This window comes from Salvia splendens, chromosome 12, assembly GCF_004379255.2.
Source record: "Salvia splendens isolate huo1 chromosome 12, SspV2, whole genome shotgun sequence".
Taxonomy (NCBI): Eukaryota; Viridiplantae; Streptophyta; class Magnoliopsida; order Lamiales; family Lamiaceae; genus Salvia; species Salvia splendens.
Window position 1 is genome coordinate 28,485,668 of NC_056043.1, and position 17,786 is coordinate 28,503,453.

Below are 17,786 nucleotides of genomic sequence, written 5' to 3' on the forward strand. Positions count from 1 at the left end.
TATACTTGCCTCTCGTACAATATGTACATATTTGTATAGCTTTTTGCATAAGTCTATGAAATCTTTTAGTTACTAAAGTTTTTTAAATAGTATACTATATACTTATAGCTAATGCTTTAAAAGAATAAAATTGGGGTTTTATACATGTGCAATGGAGTACACGTGTAATTAAGGGAAATGATGCATGAAAGTTGTGCTTAGGTGTTATTAAAAATTAGTCGATCTAGCCGACTTAAGTTTCTGTATGTGTATATATATCTTAGAGAGAAAGGAGGAAAAAAAAGAATGCAAGGAAGTTTTAGAGAAGGAAACCAAAATTTACTGAGTACAGTTTTAATAAGATAAGCGAATGCAAGATGAGTTTCAGGAATTTATTTTTTTATATACGCTCTCACTTTTATAATCGAGGGTTTTGGACGGAAAGCATGAACAAGTGCCCAGCTAGCTAGATATCTTATCGTAAAGGTGTGTATAAATCACAATTTTAGTTTTACATGTGTTATGTGGTTGATTGTTACATGTTGAATTGGAGTGAATTATTGGATTATATGGTGTGAAATTGATATGATAATGAATTGTTTGATTTTGATGGTCGAATATGATATGAATATTTGATTGCTGAAATGGACGTGTTTGTTTAGATATATTGGATAATTTGATGGAATATGATATGGATATGTTATTGGTGTTAAGGATATGTTTATGATATCGATTATGTGAATCATTGGATATATGTTTATGATACCGATTATGTGAATCATTGGATTAAAGAGGATCTGTGACGGTTTTGCCCTGGATCTGAAATCACAATGGATATATTGGGACCTTCGGGTCAAACATATTCGGACCTTCGGGTCAAATTACAGAGGGACCTTCGGGTCAAATACAGAGGGACCTATGAGTACAATTACAGAGAGACCTTCGGGTCATAGAGGAATCCCGGGCAGATACCAGGCTTGACTGTTACAGAATAATAAACTGAATAGAGTGGCATATGCATATGAATATGAAATTGTTTGTTTTTAAATTATGTTATATATATTGTTTCTGATTATATGTATTGATAAAAGAATATGCTTGATGTTTGTATCATGTGAGATTAAAAGTGGAGATTTATATATACTGAGTTGTGGCTCATATAAACCACTAAATTTTTCAGGAATAAGATTGTAGTAAAGTTTTGACTGACGTGGGTCATAGGAACTCCTCGTGTTATCAGGTTCGGCGGCTGACGCATATTGACAACCTTCTCCTCCTCATCATTTTGCATGTAGATAAATGTATAGTATATAGAGTGGTGAGAGGGTTCCAATACTTTACAGGATATTTTGAAATATGTATCGGATAAGTGTTGGTTTGAACTTATATTATATAGGTGTTCTATGAATTAGGCACGTGTATTAATTGCTTTTATGATAAGGGATTTATTTATTAAAGGAGTATACGTCCAAGGGGTTGAGGTGTGACATTAATGTTTCGCGTATTTGTTAAGTTAGATGATGTGTTGTGTTGAAGGATGGATGGTACAGCCGAAATGTGGTTTTTGGGTTTTCTGACTTTGGTTCAGTCATTTTGTCGAACATGTGGTGTATGCATTTTGTGCTTGCCATCGTATAACTTGAATTTATGATGCAAAGTTTCTGGTACCGTATGCACAGGGCATATAATTTTCACAAATACAAAGTCTAAATAATTCAGCTGAAATAAAAATTTATATCATTATGTACACTTCAAAAAAAAATTGTACTTCTCACTTTAAGTGAAGCATGTGATAAGACATGCGATAAATTGTAATAATCATATTTCTGTTTCAGAAAATGTGTTAATAAGAATATGACATATCTCATTTATATAATAACACTTGATTAAATATGTATAAAAAATGTTTCAAGAATTTAAGCATATACTTGAGTACTATTTAAACACATACAAAAAAAAGTAAAAAAACATGAATTAGATTATTGATCTATGAACACGATCACATGGTTAAAAGTCATGTGCTCTACCAGCTGAGCTAAGACGGCTTACAATAACACTAACTTTTGTTATAAATTAGATTATTGATCTATGCATCTTTACCACCTATCATATTAACTGCTGGTACGACACTGTCAAGTTAGAGTAGCATTGATTTTAATCATAGAATGCATAATGAAAACTCATCTGTCTAGCTAAGATGATTGGAAACAGAATTATTTTAATCATAGAATGCATAATGAAAACTCATCTGTCTAGCTAAGATGATTGGAAACAGAATTCACTTAGGCCAATACGAAGGGATGAACATTACACCAAGTTAAAAATATCAATGAATATATATGCTTCTATAGTTTACTTTGGGAGGTACACAATTAGAACTAGTGTATTACCGACAAGGTCTTCCTGCTCCTATTGTAGGATTTTTAAACTCCTTTGCATCTTCCCATGGTCTCCTCGATTTGCCTTGTATCTTAAGACTTTGTTCATTTGATACAATCTCATGTGAGTTATCAATTATTTGACCAACATCTTGATTACATCTACTTGGTGGAAATACGTCCCTATCACCATGAGTTAATTTCTCATGTGGTACTTCTATAGATTTATGGTTGTACCTTTCGTGGATTTCAGAGCAAAATTTACTGTATATTTTAGAATTATGATTTTACTTGTATGTGTATTATTATTGCTATTATTACCAATTGCTCAATCCGTCCGTTATTAGGAGTCACAATTCATTATTTTTGTGTGTCTGCCATTAACTGATAAGTAGACCTCATATTCCACTCATATTCCACTCACATTTTATTATAAAACTAATATATAAAAATGAGTCACATATTCTATTATTTTTTTCCATCCACTTTCTTTTATAGTATTTCTTAAATTTTGTGTCGAACTCAAATATGACTCCTAACGGCAGATGGATGGAGTACTCCTATATAGTAATAATATTTACAAATTATGATTTTAATTACTACTTTTCTTAGATATTTGAATTTATCTAATCAATACAAAATTTTATCGATATTTATAACAATCAAAAATTATATTCACGTACTCTAAAATAAATTTATGCCAAAGAAAAAACTTTTGATTTCATTTGTTTATTTTATGCCAAAAAGAAAACTTTTGATTTCATTTGTCTCGTCGAAATGAAGGTGTGAAATTGAAATTAAAAAGCTTTAGATTTCATTGTTGTGGAAGACAAAATCGCTAAATTTTCTATTGTTTTTAAATGAGACAACAATATTTATATCATCAAATAATAATAATAATAATAATATATTTAAGGAGCTACATCATACAACGTGGATGAAAATTATGGCTCCATGATTTAAATAAAAGAATCAATGAATTTTTTTAGCATAGTTGACGACACGGTGCTGACATCCCTAAACCCCACCACCCATTAGAAGACTTCCAATCTTAATATGCAAATCAGGTAAGGCAAGATTAACACACACGCTAACTTATCCAGATTGACTGGAGATGCACACGGTTCAAAAGCTATCGGTTCCTGTTTGGAACAAGCGATTCACAATTCATGAAATCATTGAACCTAAATCGGTCCCGATTGAACCTAATTCATGTAAGGCAAGATTATCACACAACCGCCGATTTTGGGCCAAAATCAGCGGTTTCGGGCCGGTTCAACAGTTCAATTTTTTATCTTTTTAGTCTTTATTATCTATATAATGTGAATAAATAAAATTCTAACCATAAGGATGAAAATTTTAATTTTGTTGATATAAATTTCAACGAGACTACAAGTTACAACCTATAACGATTACAATTTACAGTTTATAATTGATAATTGTTACAACTAGTCATTAGGAGTCTCATTTCTTGACGGCATGAGTTTTAAGGAATGTTAAGAAAAATAGGTGGAAAAAAGTTAGTGTAATAGGGGTCCCACTTATATATATTAATTTTAAATGAAATGTGAGTGTAATGAGTTAGTGAACCGGGACTCCTATTTACAGACGAAATAAAATGGAAAAACGGGATTCCTATTCGTGGACAGAGGGAGTATAAATTACTATTGTACAATTTATAACCGCCTGAACCGGCGATTTATGACAGAAAACCACTGGTGTTCTGAACACCTATACCTGTCATGCCTGAAAAGCATATGACCTAGCCTGAAAAGCTACTTGAATCGGCGAACTTGCAATAACAAATTCTAAATATTGTGAACTTGAACCGAATCGTGGGAACCGCCCAACCGTCTGGCGGTTCGGAACTGCCGTGCTGGTTCCGATTACGAACTGGTTCGGTTCGGTTTGTCCACCTCTAAAATTGACTGGATCAAGTGATCAACACTATCTTGGGTTATACCACTATTTCATGATAGCTAAGGGACTAAATGCAAATATTATTGATATTCTGAAACACGTTGCATACCTGTCTTCCGCATAATAGTTTGCGTCAACCAACAACTATCCAGAACCTTCCGCTTTACAAGATGCAAGCACAACCGTCCGATTATTCCACGCAGCTTTAAATTCAACATTACGACGTCGTTTGCTCTTATCCAGCCGTTCAAAATATCTCCCATCCACTCATTTCCAGCCGTTGGATCGTCAACCGCCTACAATAAATACACCTTATCGTTTCATTTCTTCTTTGCATCCATTCATTTCCGAAGCTGCCTCGATCTGCTGGCTTCTGTCCTCTCTCTGCAGGCCTGATTATTTCTTGTTTTGTCCGTCAGATTCATTTAGATCGCGAGGCGATCTACGTCGTGGTTATGCCTGCTAGATTTTCTCAATTTGATAGCGCCGTCCCTTGGTTTATACCCTGGCTGCCGTTGTGAAACTTGCGTTTCTTATGCGCTGCTGCGGCTGTGAAACGACGAGGCTTTGCTGGATCTGCGACCGTGCTGGATGGATCATTGAAGGTAAATCGTAGATCTATTTTCGTGTGTGTTCGTATTAGATTTATTTGGTAGGTTTCGTTAATTCTTTGGATGATAATTTTGTCTTTAGGTGGTTTTCGATTTGAATTTTTGATCAACCAAGTATTTCTATATCTTTTTCTTGTATATATGCAGAATCGCTTTTCCGTAATTGATTGGAAATCATTTTTATGGATCTGGAAACACGTAGCATCTGGTTAAGACACGATCATCAGATCGTGAGATCGTGGATATTGACCGGTATGGAGTCATCGACTTTTATCCATCAATTTGTCGGTCTACGGTGCTCAGGTGGACTGGCCGAGTTGCCCAAGGGAAGTGATTTGTTTTGTGTCGTGTTTATTCATGCGTTCTTGCTGTCTGTAGTCTTGGCTAATTGTTGAGGTATCAGACTGTAAAAAATGGAAAAATGAGTGAGTGAAGTGAGGTGAGATGTGAAAAGTGAGGTGAGATGTGGTTGTCTGCATGACCTTTGCCATGATGGGTGCGCTCGCATGGCAGGTCGCCCGTTAATAAAAGTTTTCGTTTTTGGTTTTTAGGGGAGATGGTACGGGGATTTGCCCGGCTCTCCCCCTGTGTGTGGTGTCCTCTCGGCTCTCTCAACTCTCCCTGCCTCGTTTCTTGTCCATATTATGCACGCTTACAAAGTACAAATACAGTAATCCAATCACGCCAAAGTCGTTGTCTTGAATGCGTTGATATTAAAAAAAGAGCCCAACCAGGATCCAAGTATTTCCAATATGTGAGATGGTACTTGGGGAACAAGGCTTCAAGAGCATCAACTACAACTGAGGTACAAATTTGCATTTTTTCAGTATAACATCGTCTTATTAATACTGCAACAGCGTTAACTAGGAATTTGGTATCTTTTACTTGGTTTAGTAGTTCAAATTTTCTAATTACTCTGGAATGTAGGAAATAATCATGAACAGATGACATGTAATACGTACCCTTGCATCCTCAGTTTTTAATTACAGAACTTTTGTATTTGTCAAACTGGAAACCTTAACCTTAAGTTTGTCGAATCTTATTACAGAGATAATAATAATCAGTAACCAACTGCATTTGCACCTGCATCGTTGTTACCCGTTTTTAACTGTTCACGTGATCTATGCATCATGTTTAACAATCCGTTGTTTCACACTTCAACCTCTATTGTTCGTTGTTTAATACATTCCGTTTCTGTTTTCCTTTGTTCCGCTATGTAGCGGGCTCTAGCTATTGCTTATGATTGTTGATGTATGTTGGCTTATCACTATCAACCACCTGTATGGTTGAAGGAACTCGTCTTTCTGTAGTCTGTAGTTTAAAGCTATAGCATGGTTGTAATAGATCAGCTATTCAGTAGAGGTTGTTTGCTTATTGGATGTGGAGTATTGCCTCTTCTATTGAGCGAGTCCTCTTGAGGAGGTTCTCGCGTAATACCTGTCTTGTGTCTGGCGTGCCCTGGGATGCTGGATGCATTGATGATGTGCTGCTGCTGTGGCGTTTAACTGTGGTTTACTCATCCAGTTCGTCTCTTCTCTACCCCTTTGGGACTGGCTGTCTTGATGATGTGCTGCTGTTGTGGTGTTTAGCTTTGGTTTTCTGCCATTTGTGATCTGCTGCTGCGAGTGCTGTGATGATGCTGCGGTGGTGGTGTAATTATTGCTACTTGAGTAAATTTTCCAAGGCTATGGTGATTCTTCTCATTGGTACTTACTTCAGTTGCATATAATCATGTGCTTCATTTGGCTCTCCAAATGTTTGGGCGTTTCAAAGTTGTTTGGGATGTTTGAAGCGATCTGGAGTTTCTTGTTGTTGGATTAATATGGCAAATTGGTAATTATTTTTTTGCCGATCATGACCTCTTATATTTTTTATTTTAAGTGAAATGTTGATTTGTTATTTTAATATATTTGCTTTGCATTTTGTAGGGTGTGGTTAGTCAGTTGGGGATTTGAAGTTAAGATACATAGTTAGAACTTGGAAGATGCAGCGAATTGACCTATTTTATTGCCTTTGGGAAGAGTGTTTATTTGGTTAGAATTTATCATCTGTTACAAAAATATTCCAAGGATAAGTTATTTTGGCATTTTAATTATTATTATATTTATCAAAATAAAATGAAATTTAAAAAGCCATCTAACTCAAAATGCTTTTTTCTATATCAACCGTAAAATGCCTAGCATTATTTTTTAAAAGTATGTATTTCACTTGAGATCGCCTGATTTATTAGATATGGTATTAAATGGTTAATTGAGTCGGTCGTGGATTATGGTAAATTTATTTATTGATGGTTTGGTAAGTAGAAAAAATATGTTGAATGGATCCATAAGCTCGAACGGGAGAGGACTCAATAGCTTTCACGCTTGAGGTCGGTGGTTCGAATCCGCCTGGATCCCTACCGTTTGTATTAACAGAATTGTCCTACATTTAGTTTTTCTTCTTGAGTCCCACTTGAAAGTAATTTTTTTTAATTTTCAAAAATGATTTCAAATGTCTATAAAGTTGGTTATTAACCTTTTCCTTTCCATGATTTTATTTTAACGTGCATTTGATGTATAACTATTGTATTTCGATATTCTTTTTAAAGTATATATGATGAGATAAACTACACTTGGTTTTACATTATTAACAAAAATCTTAATAGTTACAGTTAAACATCTAATTTTAGAAACTAAGATTGAATAAAGGTATGAATTTTGCTTTGGTAGATATTTAAAGCTTATTAGTGTGAGAAAGAGGAATTTAACATTTCAGTTGTTTGTAAACGCATGGTTGGTACTTTTCTGCTTCTAGAAAAATATCGAAAATAAGGGATTTTTGGTAAACCGCAATTTTCGGTAAGGTATCATACCTTATCGATTTATTTCGATACGGTAACGATATGAATTTTCATGTACCGAAGTATACCCGGATATACCGAAAATATGATATATACCGTAATTTTCAGTATATACCGATATCAATATATACCAAATTATATCCAGTAAATTCATACTTTTATCAAACAAATAAATATTTACATGTAGAAATAAAATCTTGCCTCATTGTAGTTGTATGCTAATCATGTAAATATAAAATTAAATAAACCCAAATAGGAAAACTTGATATCGTTGAATCAATTAGTTTCAAACAAATATAAGATTTTAGTTAAATTATTTTCAAACAAATATAGTTGAACATTGTGTGATTGCGTGGAGATTAATTGTTGCAGTGTTTTTTAACATTATTTGAATATGTTTGAGTTTGATTAAATTTCACGTTTTCTAAGTATTTTGAAATATTATTTTCATTGTTTTTGTATTTAGAGTTATTTATAAAATAATGATATTTTAGTATCTCGTACCGTAGTCCGATATACCGTAAAACTCTGGTATAGTACGGTATACCGAATTTTGGTATGACATACTGAAAATAAGGTATGGTATCGGTATTGAAATTTGTCATACTGAAAATAAGGTATACCGAAGTTCGGTATACCAAAAATTTTGGTAAGGTAAATCTATGATTTTTTCTCATACCGAATTTTCGGTAAGGTATACGGTATGATGGTTTCTGTAAGGTATACCTTACCTACCCACCCCTCTAGTTAATTAGAATGATAATTAATTAACTAATGACTAACACAAAATTGACTATCAATTTTTGTCAGAAAACTGCTAATTATAACTTAACTATACTCCTTATTTACATTTAGGATTAGAAGGACAAACTTAATATACAATTTATGATATTTTATACATAATCAAAAGTCACCATTATTTAGGATTAGAAGGTAAAGACGATGAAATCAAATTTTTAAAATAATATAGATGACCAAATTTAGATTTTACTCTATTTTGATATTAGACTAGATAATTAAAACGTTTCTTAATTAAAATGTGACAATATAATTAAATAACATTGTAGTTGAAACATATGAGGTGAATTTGAATTGGCGTCTACACCGTCTAATTAAGATCTCAAATAAGGAAACAAACTATTGCAGATTCCATAATTATTAAAGTGTAGAGCTTTTATAATTACAAATTTACAATATCTTTACGAAAGCTAAATTTCCTAAAATAAACCCACCACCGAAACTTTTCCAAGTTCGAGTTCGATTAGTAATCAATAAATCCAAAGTAATACAAAGCGTCTAGAAATTTATATTAAAAATTCATTCTAGAAATTCATCCCTATACAAGTTGCATACGCCAAAACATAGAGAATTATCAATCACGAGGATGAGGAGATTACCAAAGAAGAACATAGTTTCATATCTTCAAACCATTCCTCGTGAATTGACGACGCATATTCTGTCTCGAGTTGCAGCATCTTCCGCAGCCGACATCTCTAGCATTAAGCAAAGGTATGTCTTAATTTTCACGGTTGATTTGCTTACTTGTTTCTCAAAGTTGGCTGATTTTATTTTACTATCTTGGATATTTTAACTACAATTTTATGAAAACTGCAACGTTGTTTAATATTTAAAGTTAGAATGGATCATAATGTTAGCAAATCCTATTTTTAGACACGAAAATCTTAAATACAAGATGATCGACTGTTTTTTTAATGAATTATGGCCCTTGCTGTTTATATTCAGTTAATTATGCGCTGTACGTGTGTGTTTTATAATTACTCACAATTAACTTTACTTATTTAGTATTTATTTATTTGGTGGGATGCAGTTGTAAAGAATTAAGTGAAATTGCTGAAGATTCATAACATGCAAGTTTAAACAAATTTCCAATTGTTGAATGGAGTCCATTATGTGAAAAGAAACAAAAGTTTCTCAACAAAGAAAGCTCAAGTCCTGAAATCTAGTATAGGGAAGCACCGGTGCGTATATATTTCTAAACTACACAAAATTTATATGCTCATCAAATTTGAAATAGGAAAAATAAGTTAACATGTTTAATTTGGATTTTTTCACCAAGAAAAACTATGCAGTAGCTTAATTAACTAAAATGTCGTCTTATTTATTTAATTTCTTTTTATTATCATCAAAACTACGGGACGGTAATTTTGGTATGAATTAAGTCAATTCAGATCAAACATATATGCACATACAAGTTTGGGTATGAAATCAACCGAATCAAACTATACCTATCAAAAAATAATTAACAAAAAATTCAATGCAAAAACTTTTTATTGAAAAAAGAGTTTTTACAAGCATGTGGGATTACAATTAAGTAAACATAATTTTGGCTGGCTATGTGGGATTACAATTAAGTTACGCTTATTCAACAGCAAAATAATGCAACTGATTGTCTTATACTAACCATATTTAGGGATCGATTTACACATTTTGAATTGTCTTTTGTTTCCGCAATCAAGAAAAAACCCAACTACGATAATTAAATGCATTTCTAACAATGTTATATGTACAATAGAAGAAAATTAATTTTCATCAGATGATTATATGTTTTTTTACACAATTAACTCTAAACTAGAATTTTTTTTGATTGAATAAAAGGTTAAACCACCAACGGCGGTGAGCAGTAAAAGTTTCAACCCAACCAAAAACGGACAACAAGATCACCAAACAAGAACAACCATCAAGCCAAAAAACCAAGACACAAAAGAAACGAACGACAAAATTACTACCAACACACCTCTCACCAACAAAGAATGCAACAAAGAGGCAAAAACAACACCATCAAAAGGCGAGAACTATCCCAACTGTAAGCAAAAGAGGGCAACAGAGGCGAGATGAAGTTCACCTTTGGAACATTTGGCAAGTGGTATTGATTCTTCAATAACTTCTAGACTATCTTCTTGTTTTGACCAGCTCATCACACATTTTTCCTGGTAGGAAAGGAAAGTTCGGGTACCACCCTTTAATCCATGAGCCGAGTCTCCACAAAATGAGTCTTCTTTCAACATTCCAATTTGGCTCAAAATTTTGGAAAACCACTTTAATTTGTTTCTAATTCACCATATAGACCACGAAATCACATAGAAAAGGGATGTCCACATCTTCTTATCAAACTTGTAGAAAGATGCATCCATCCAAGTGAGAATGCACACAAGATCGGGTCTTCGGGCAAGCTGAAGGCGAGATTCCATTGGTTACAACAAAAATATCACAAACTGGTAGAGTACTTACACCCAAATATTATGTGATTGATAGTCTCTCGCCCCTCCTTGCAAAAAAATGCATAAATCATCTGTAATTTCGAAAACTCCGAATCTGAAAAGTTTATCCTTATGTGGAGTTTCCCTTATAGGATAAACCAAACCAAAAATTGGGTATGAGTTTCCCTTGTAGGATAAACCAAACCAAAAGTTGTGCATGAGATGGGACAACTCTAAACTAGAATACCAAACAATGTGTAAACAATTAAATACTTCCAAAGATTTGTTGAAGCTTATCTTTTTATATTTTAAAATTGAATATGAAAGAGATCCACATTTATGTTATTATCCAATGATTTTGTGTTCGATTCTCTTTTACGTTCCACAAAGGATCCGACAAAATACTAGTGTGTGAGTATGTGTGATAATATGGGGGAAGTGAATTGTGTAAAATGTTTCACTATTGTGTCTGCGTAGTCAATCAAAGAAAGAACAAGAAAAAGGTCATAGACGAGTACGATCCAATGACTAATCATGCAGAAATAAAAATAACTCAATCAGTGGGGAAGTAGGATTTTGTTCTAGGAGGTCCAAATTATTATTAACAATTGACTAAAGTCCCAAAATGGTCCTTAACATATTGCGATTTTTTGATTTTGGTCCAAAACATTATCTTTTGAATTGTTCGGTCCCTCACATTTGAAAACGTGTCACATTTGGTCCTTTTTGAACGGTTCCATCAAATTTTTGACGGTTTTAATTACCGGGTCACTAATCCGTCACTAATACAAACCAAACTCAACATCGCCCCTTTATGCCCTTTCAAGCAGCAAGCAACGAAGAAATCCATCTCTTCATCATCGCCGCCGTCGTCTCTCCTCTCCCAAACCAGAATCACTCCGCCGCCGCCGGAGGCCAACCCCGCCCCATCCAGCGTGTAGTCCGTAGATCTGAACGGTGCAAATTTTCAGATTATGTCAATTAAAATTTTCCAATCCATATTGGAGATATTTGCTTGATGAAATTAGTGTTCTCCATCCGTGGTGGGTATTTTTGTTCGTCTGTGCTTTAATTATACTTCTGTGTGGCTATCTTTGTTTTTTTATCCAGAGAACTAGAAAAGGAAATACAAAAAGATGGGCCAAATTAGTGAAAATATGAGAATCAACCCATTTCTGCAGAAACCTCATTAGTTCATATCCATTGTTCAGGAACATCATCTCCAGACATCATTGGGGAGATGTTGAAATTGCAGTGTACTATGTTACTTCCAGATCCTCCCCCAAATTCCAAGAATGATGGTTTCATATTTGATTTAGCAGAGTATTAATGGTTTGGTTTACTGTTACAGTGGTGATGAAATCAGAAGGGTTCAAGCACTTGGAACAGAGCTGCCCCTCACTGTTGTCGGGGTTGCTGGAAACAGTGGCGTTGGCAGACGAGAAGCCAAATCTCATATCAGGTAAGAAAAGGATGGGGCGGGGTTGGCCTCCGGCGGCGGCGACGGAGTGATTCTGGTTTGGGAGATGAGAGCCGACGGCGGCGACGATGAAGAGATGGATTTCTTCGTTGCTTGCTGCTTGAAAGGGCATAAAGGGGCGGTGTTGAGCTTGGTTTGTGTTAGTGACGGACTAGTGATGGATTTGTGATCCGGTAATTAAAATCGTAAAAAATTTGACGGGACCGTCCAAAAAGGACCAAATGTGACCTGTTTTCAAATGTGAGGGACCGAATAATTCAAAAGATAATTTTTTGAACCAAAATAAAAAAAATCGTAATATGTTAAGAATCATTTTGGGACTTTAGTCTTAACAATTGCATAGTATTTTTTGATTTAGACTTCACCGCAAGTAGTTGTGGCATATATAAAGTAATATTTTAGGGTTTAGGGTTTTCATCTCTTAAAAATAGAAATTATTTTCATTTTGATACGTCCCTTAAAAATAGAAACTTTCTTAATTTTCTTATTTAGGGAGTGAATCCCACAATACACTAACTCTATTTTGGTATTTCCACTACTTTTTTTTTCTTCGTCTCTCTAATTATTTAATCAATTTTCTCCCCCTCTCTCTTACTTTAGTGAACGAATCATGGCCCTCCTCTCCCCTCCCCACCCCACACCCACCACAGGTCCCTCCAACGGGGAACCCACGCGACGCGCCTGCCGGTAGCGTCGCGGCTCCGTCCCCCTTCCCCGTCGTAAATGCTCTAAAATTCAACCCATCTTGGATTTGTCATTTCTTTTATAAGTCAAGGAACACATCATCCTCCCAGCATGGTGATGACATAATTTGTGTATTTTCCTATACTTCCCAAACGGAAAGGCAGCAGTTAAAAATCAAAACATTGACAAGTCAGGGCGTCATTAACCCCGGCCTAGTTTCAGGCTCCAAGTCCCTTCCACGTCATCATTCCCCAAAATTTGAGTCCCAGGCTACAACTGCTCTAATCCTGCAGACCACAACCCGGGCCGCAACTAATAATTGACACTATTCACAACTTCAACCTATTTGACTCGTAAATGCAATACGTTGAACAATTCAAACCCGGAAAATAAATTGTTCATTCGAAAAAAGAAATTACAAATCCAAGAAAAAAAATATAAATGCAAAAAAACTAAAAATTATAACATAAAAAATGCAAAAAAACTAAAATTATAACATAAAAAAATGCAAAAAATTAGAAAATTGGTCCGCCGCCCCTCTTCTTCCTCTTCCTCCCTCTTCTTCCTCTCCCCCTCCCTCTTCTTCCTCTTCCAAATGCAAAAGAAATCAAAAAATTGAGCTCCGTCACCCATCTCCCTCTCCCTCTTCTTCCTCTTCCAATTTTTGGCAAAAATTGCAGCTCCGTCACGGCCCCGAACCATCCAACGCGAGCCCGGGCTGGACCCGGGACCGTCCCCAGGCCGCAAATCCTCCCCCTCCAACACGCGGGCCGGGACTCGCGATTTGCGGCCCGGCCCCTTGCATTAATGATGCTTACCTCCAAATATAAACATATATCTCTGTTTTAATTTATCTTGATAATATTGATTGTTTAAAACAAGGATTTGATACCTTTGTAACTGATTTGCAATTATAACTTGAGATTTCAGTTTTCAATATTCCATTTGAATGACTTTTTTCTCAAAATTTTCAAGCTTTTACTTATGTATCATCGATTTTAATAACTCAGGTATAACTACAAGAGGGTGTCGAGTTCAAATCTCACGAAACAATCATGATACACCGATCTACAAGGTCAGACAAAAAAAAGGAAGCTAAGAGTGACATTGATATCAACCATGAATTCATACACACACATAAGATATTGATGAACATGATATACTATATTTTTATTTTAGGATGGATGGAAGAGATTGTTGATTGGATCAGTAGCTCCAATTTGCACGTTCAATGAATGCAGAGGCTGCAAGTATAGATGTATGACTGAGCAAGTCCCAATTGAAAGAAATGACCCCATCAACACTGCCTACTACTACAAATGTGTTTGTCATAGATGATAATAATGAGACACAATGGTTGTTGAAGGTTTCGTGTTGTCCCAGATTTCTGCCTCTCTGAAAAAGAAATAGTAGTAATATGGCTTGCTTAGCTTATTTCTCACTTTCAAGCTCAGCAGGCAACTTCTAATAGAAACATGAGCGATCACGTATGCAATTGTAGATCTACTTGAGAATAAAGAGGTATAATTGTACAGTTGTACTCTAAATTTTTGTTATACTACTTATTATATAATTACGCATATTATTTTCTCATTCACGATTTACTACTAATGCACGTTTGAAAAATGTGAAGAGATATCAATGAAAAAGTTAGTAGAATATGAGTCTATTTTATATTTGTTTTCATAATGAGATATGGATGAAATAAGCTAGTCAAATATTGATCTACTTGCTAAATTCATAGTAGTAAAAATGAAATGGAAATATATAATGACCGACATCCCGAAATAAGATGAATTATTTATACTTCGCAGTTTTAGCCCTCTCTATTCTGGTATTCACGCATTGGGTTCTTCATTGCTAACGTTTTAATTTTTCAAATGTGTATATGTTAACTTTCAATTGATTTTGAACTAACCTCTGCTTTTATGCCTACTCGTTTTCATTTGATGTATGCGATTTCATCACTGTACTGTAGATAATTGAAGTGAAAAATATTAATGAACAATCATAGTAGTATATTTTAAATAATGCAGTACTCATTACTTTGTCAATAGCGATATGTTGAATGAGAGATTGATAGAGTATTACTAATGAAGTACAGTAGGTTATTAAGAAAATATTATCTGAACCTATACAATTTATCCTTACTTCATTTTCTAATACAAACATATATATGTTTAAAAAAAAGTAAACTAATTAGTACTCCCTCCGTTCCTTAGTAGTAGAGTGATTTTAACATTTTAATGCATTCCATAATAGTGGAGTCATTTTCTTTTTTAGTAAAAATCAACACATTTCTTCTCACTTACTTTACTCTCCCCTACTTTATTCTTTCTGCTTTTTTATTTCCTATTTATTCTTTATTTACTTAACTTACCTAACCCAACTTTTTCTTAATCTCCATGTCGAGAAGAAATGTCTCCACTACTATAGAACGGATGAAGTACTATTACTCCTAGAACCAAAAAAGTGAAGCAATTATTTTTCTATGATAGTTCACAAAATCTGGAAAGAAACCAAGCAAGAGGTAATTAGTCGACTTGTGTAAATTTGCCAGATTTCTAAACATATATACATATTGTGTAAAAGCAAAAGATACGTATCTAGGGATGAAGAGGGATTAAGAGCATCCACAATGCTGCCCGTCCCGGCGGACGTCCGGCCAGAGTTCCGCGCGGGACGTCCGCCATTGCGCAGCGGTGACGCGGATACGGACATCCGCTGCGGACACCGGAGTTCCGCGGCGTTCCCGGGACGTGCACCATTGCGTTGACCCCACGGACGTCCCGATTATTTTATATTTTTTTCAAAAAATCTATAAATACGTCGGGATGTCCCCACTGTGCAGTGAGAAGTCCTTATGACGTGACAGAGAGTGTTTTTGGGATGACATCCGTACCAGTGTGGATGCTCTAAAGAGCAAATATGGAGTAGAATGTTATAACAAAATTAACACCATACAATGCAGGTACGATAGTCACTTGTCCAAGCTTGGAAAGTTGAAACAAGAAATCATCCAAAAACAAGAGTTGGAAATTATGTATGAAAAGTAGTGTGTGTATAGACCGATAGCGTCAAGATAAGCACCGCTTCGGCCATGAAATCGCACCCACCACCTTGCCATTACTATCACACAAATTCAGGCACGTGAAATAGGTGCCCATTTCAGCACCCACTGGCCCGTATTTTGCCTTGTTTGTTATAAAGCTTAAACATTTTACAACGTTCAAACTTCCCATTCCCTCCACTTCTCCATACAACCTTCAATCCCTATCAACTACTCTTTCTCCTCCAACATTATCTGCAATTGGGAATGTGTTATGTGTGCGTGTTCGCTCTTACCGTCTTACTGTGCGTATCACCCGCACAGTATCATTTTTCAGGTAGCTGAATCGGACCCGTGTTGATGCGCACGCGCACGTGGATCCCTTTTGACGGCGGAGAAAACGCCATCGTCCCAATCCCGGCGAGGTGGCATGAGAAAGCGATGGACCTTGCTGGAAGCAGTTTTAGAAGGCTGTTTGTTGATGTTAATTGAAAGCGGGTGATGGGATACGAACTAAACAACTAAACAATAATTGCGAGCCCAATAGCAGTGACGGCCCATCAGCCCAAAACCCAAGAAAGAGTATCAGTTCGGCACAACCAAAGAGTTCGGTCACAGCCTATAGCTCGGTAAAAGCCGACCAATCGAGCTCAACTCTCAGATCGGCAAAAGCTGATCGGCAAAGTTCAGCAGTTCGGTCTCAGTATTCGACCGAACAAGGAGATAGTGGACCCATGCAGGATCTCCACGACCTCCATTACACCCACGATCTATTTAGTGGTATTAAGCAGTTATCAACCCCCCTACCAGGGCTGCAAACCACGATCTTAGTTCGAATGTATAAATAGAACTTAGATCAGATAGACCAGGGTTAAGTTCTCTAGATTCTGAATCTCATATAGCAAATCAGCATTGTAATCTGTAAGCTAGATCAAGCAATACAAATTTGCCCTCTATTCTTCCCGTGGACGTAGATTTACCTCAGTAAATCGAACCACGTAACTTTCAGTGTTGTGATCTTCATTTATTACTTGCATTTATTCCCATCAAAAATTCGCTAAATCATCACTGGCGCCGTCTGTGGGAAAACAGAAAACCAAAACTGTGATAAAAGCGAGTTTTTGATCCTCTTCCACCAAAAAATGCGTACCAGATCACATAATACCCATACTTCCGTCCGTGATGAACGTGAGGAAGCTAGTCCAGCCCGTAGGTCTGGAAAACAGCCTCGGGAGAAATCTGCCTCCAGTTCTCACGGTGAAAGAACAAACCACTCAAAAAGTCATCGCACCGAGCCTCCCCAGCAGCTCGATTTGAATGAGGCTGTCAAGTTGTTCTTGGCTGAGAAGCAGGATGAGTTCTTAACATTCCTGCAAAAGAGCCAGAAGCCGGAGAAGAAAACGACGGATTCTCCCTCCCCCTCCAGACATGAAAGTCACTACCGCAGTAGTGTCGTATCTTCCAGGAGAAAGAATCCTCACCACCGATATGTTCCTTCTCCTCCTTGTTACCGAAATCACAGGAGAACTCCATCTCCACCATACCGTAGAGATGTCGGATTCGCTATGTATGGAGCGCTGAAGACTCCATTTTCGGATGATATCACCAGAACTCCGTTGCCCCAGAAT

The 17,786-nt window shown here is 35.8% G+C and overlaps 1 long non-coding RNA gene across 2 annotated transcripts; it reads left to right on the forward strand.

Annotated features, from left to right (window-relative positions):
- The first annotated feature begins 4,599 nt into the window (after positions 1–4,599).
- LOC121757110 lies at positions 4,600–11,293 on the forward strand. 2 transcript variants are annotated; one of them, XR_006041164.1, is made up of 5 exons: positions 4,600–4,882; positions 5,036–6,721; positions 6,817–9,236; positions 9,556–9,706; positions 10,344–11,293. It is a non-coding gene; the product is annotated as an uncharacterized LOC121757110 (long non-coding RNA). The 2 variants fall into 2 exon arrangements; XR_006041165.1 differs by lacking the exon at positions 9,556–9,706.
- The last annotated feature ends 6,493 nt before the right edge of the window (positions 11,294–17,786 follow it).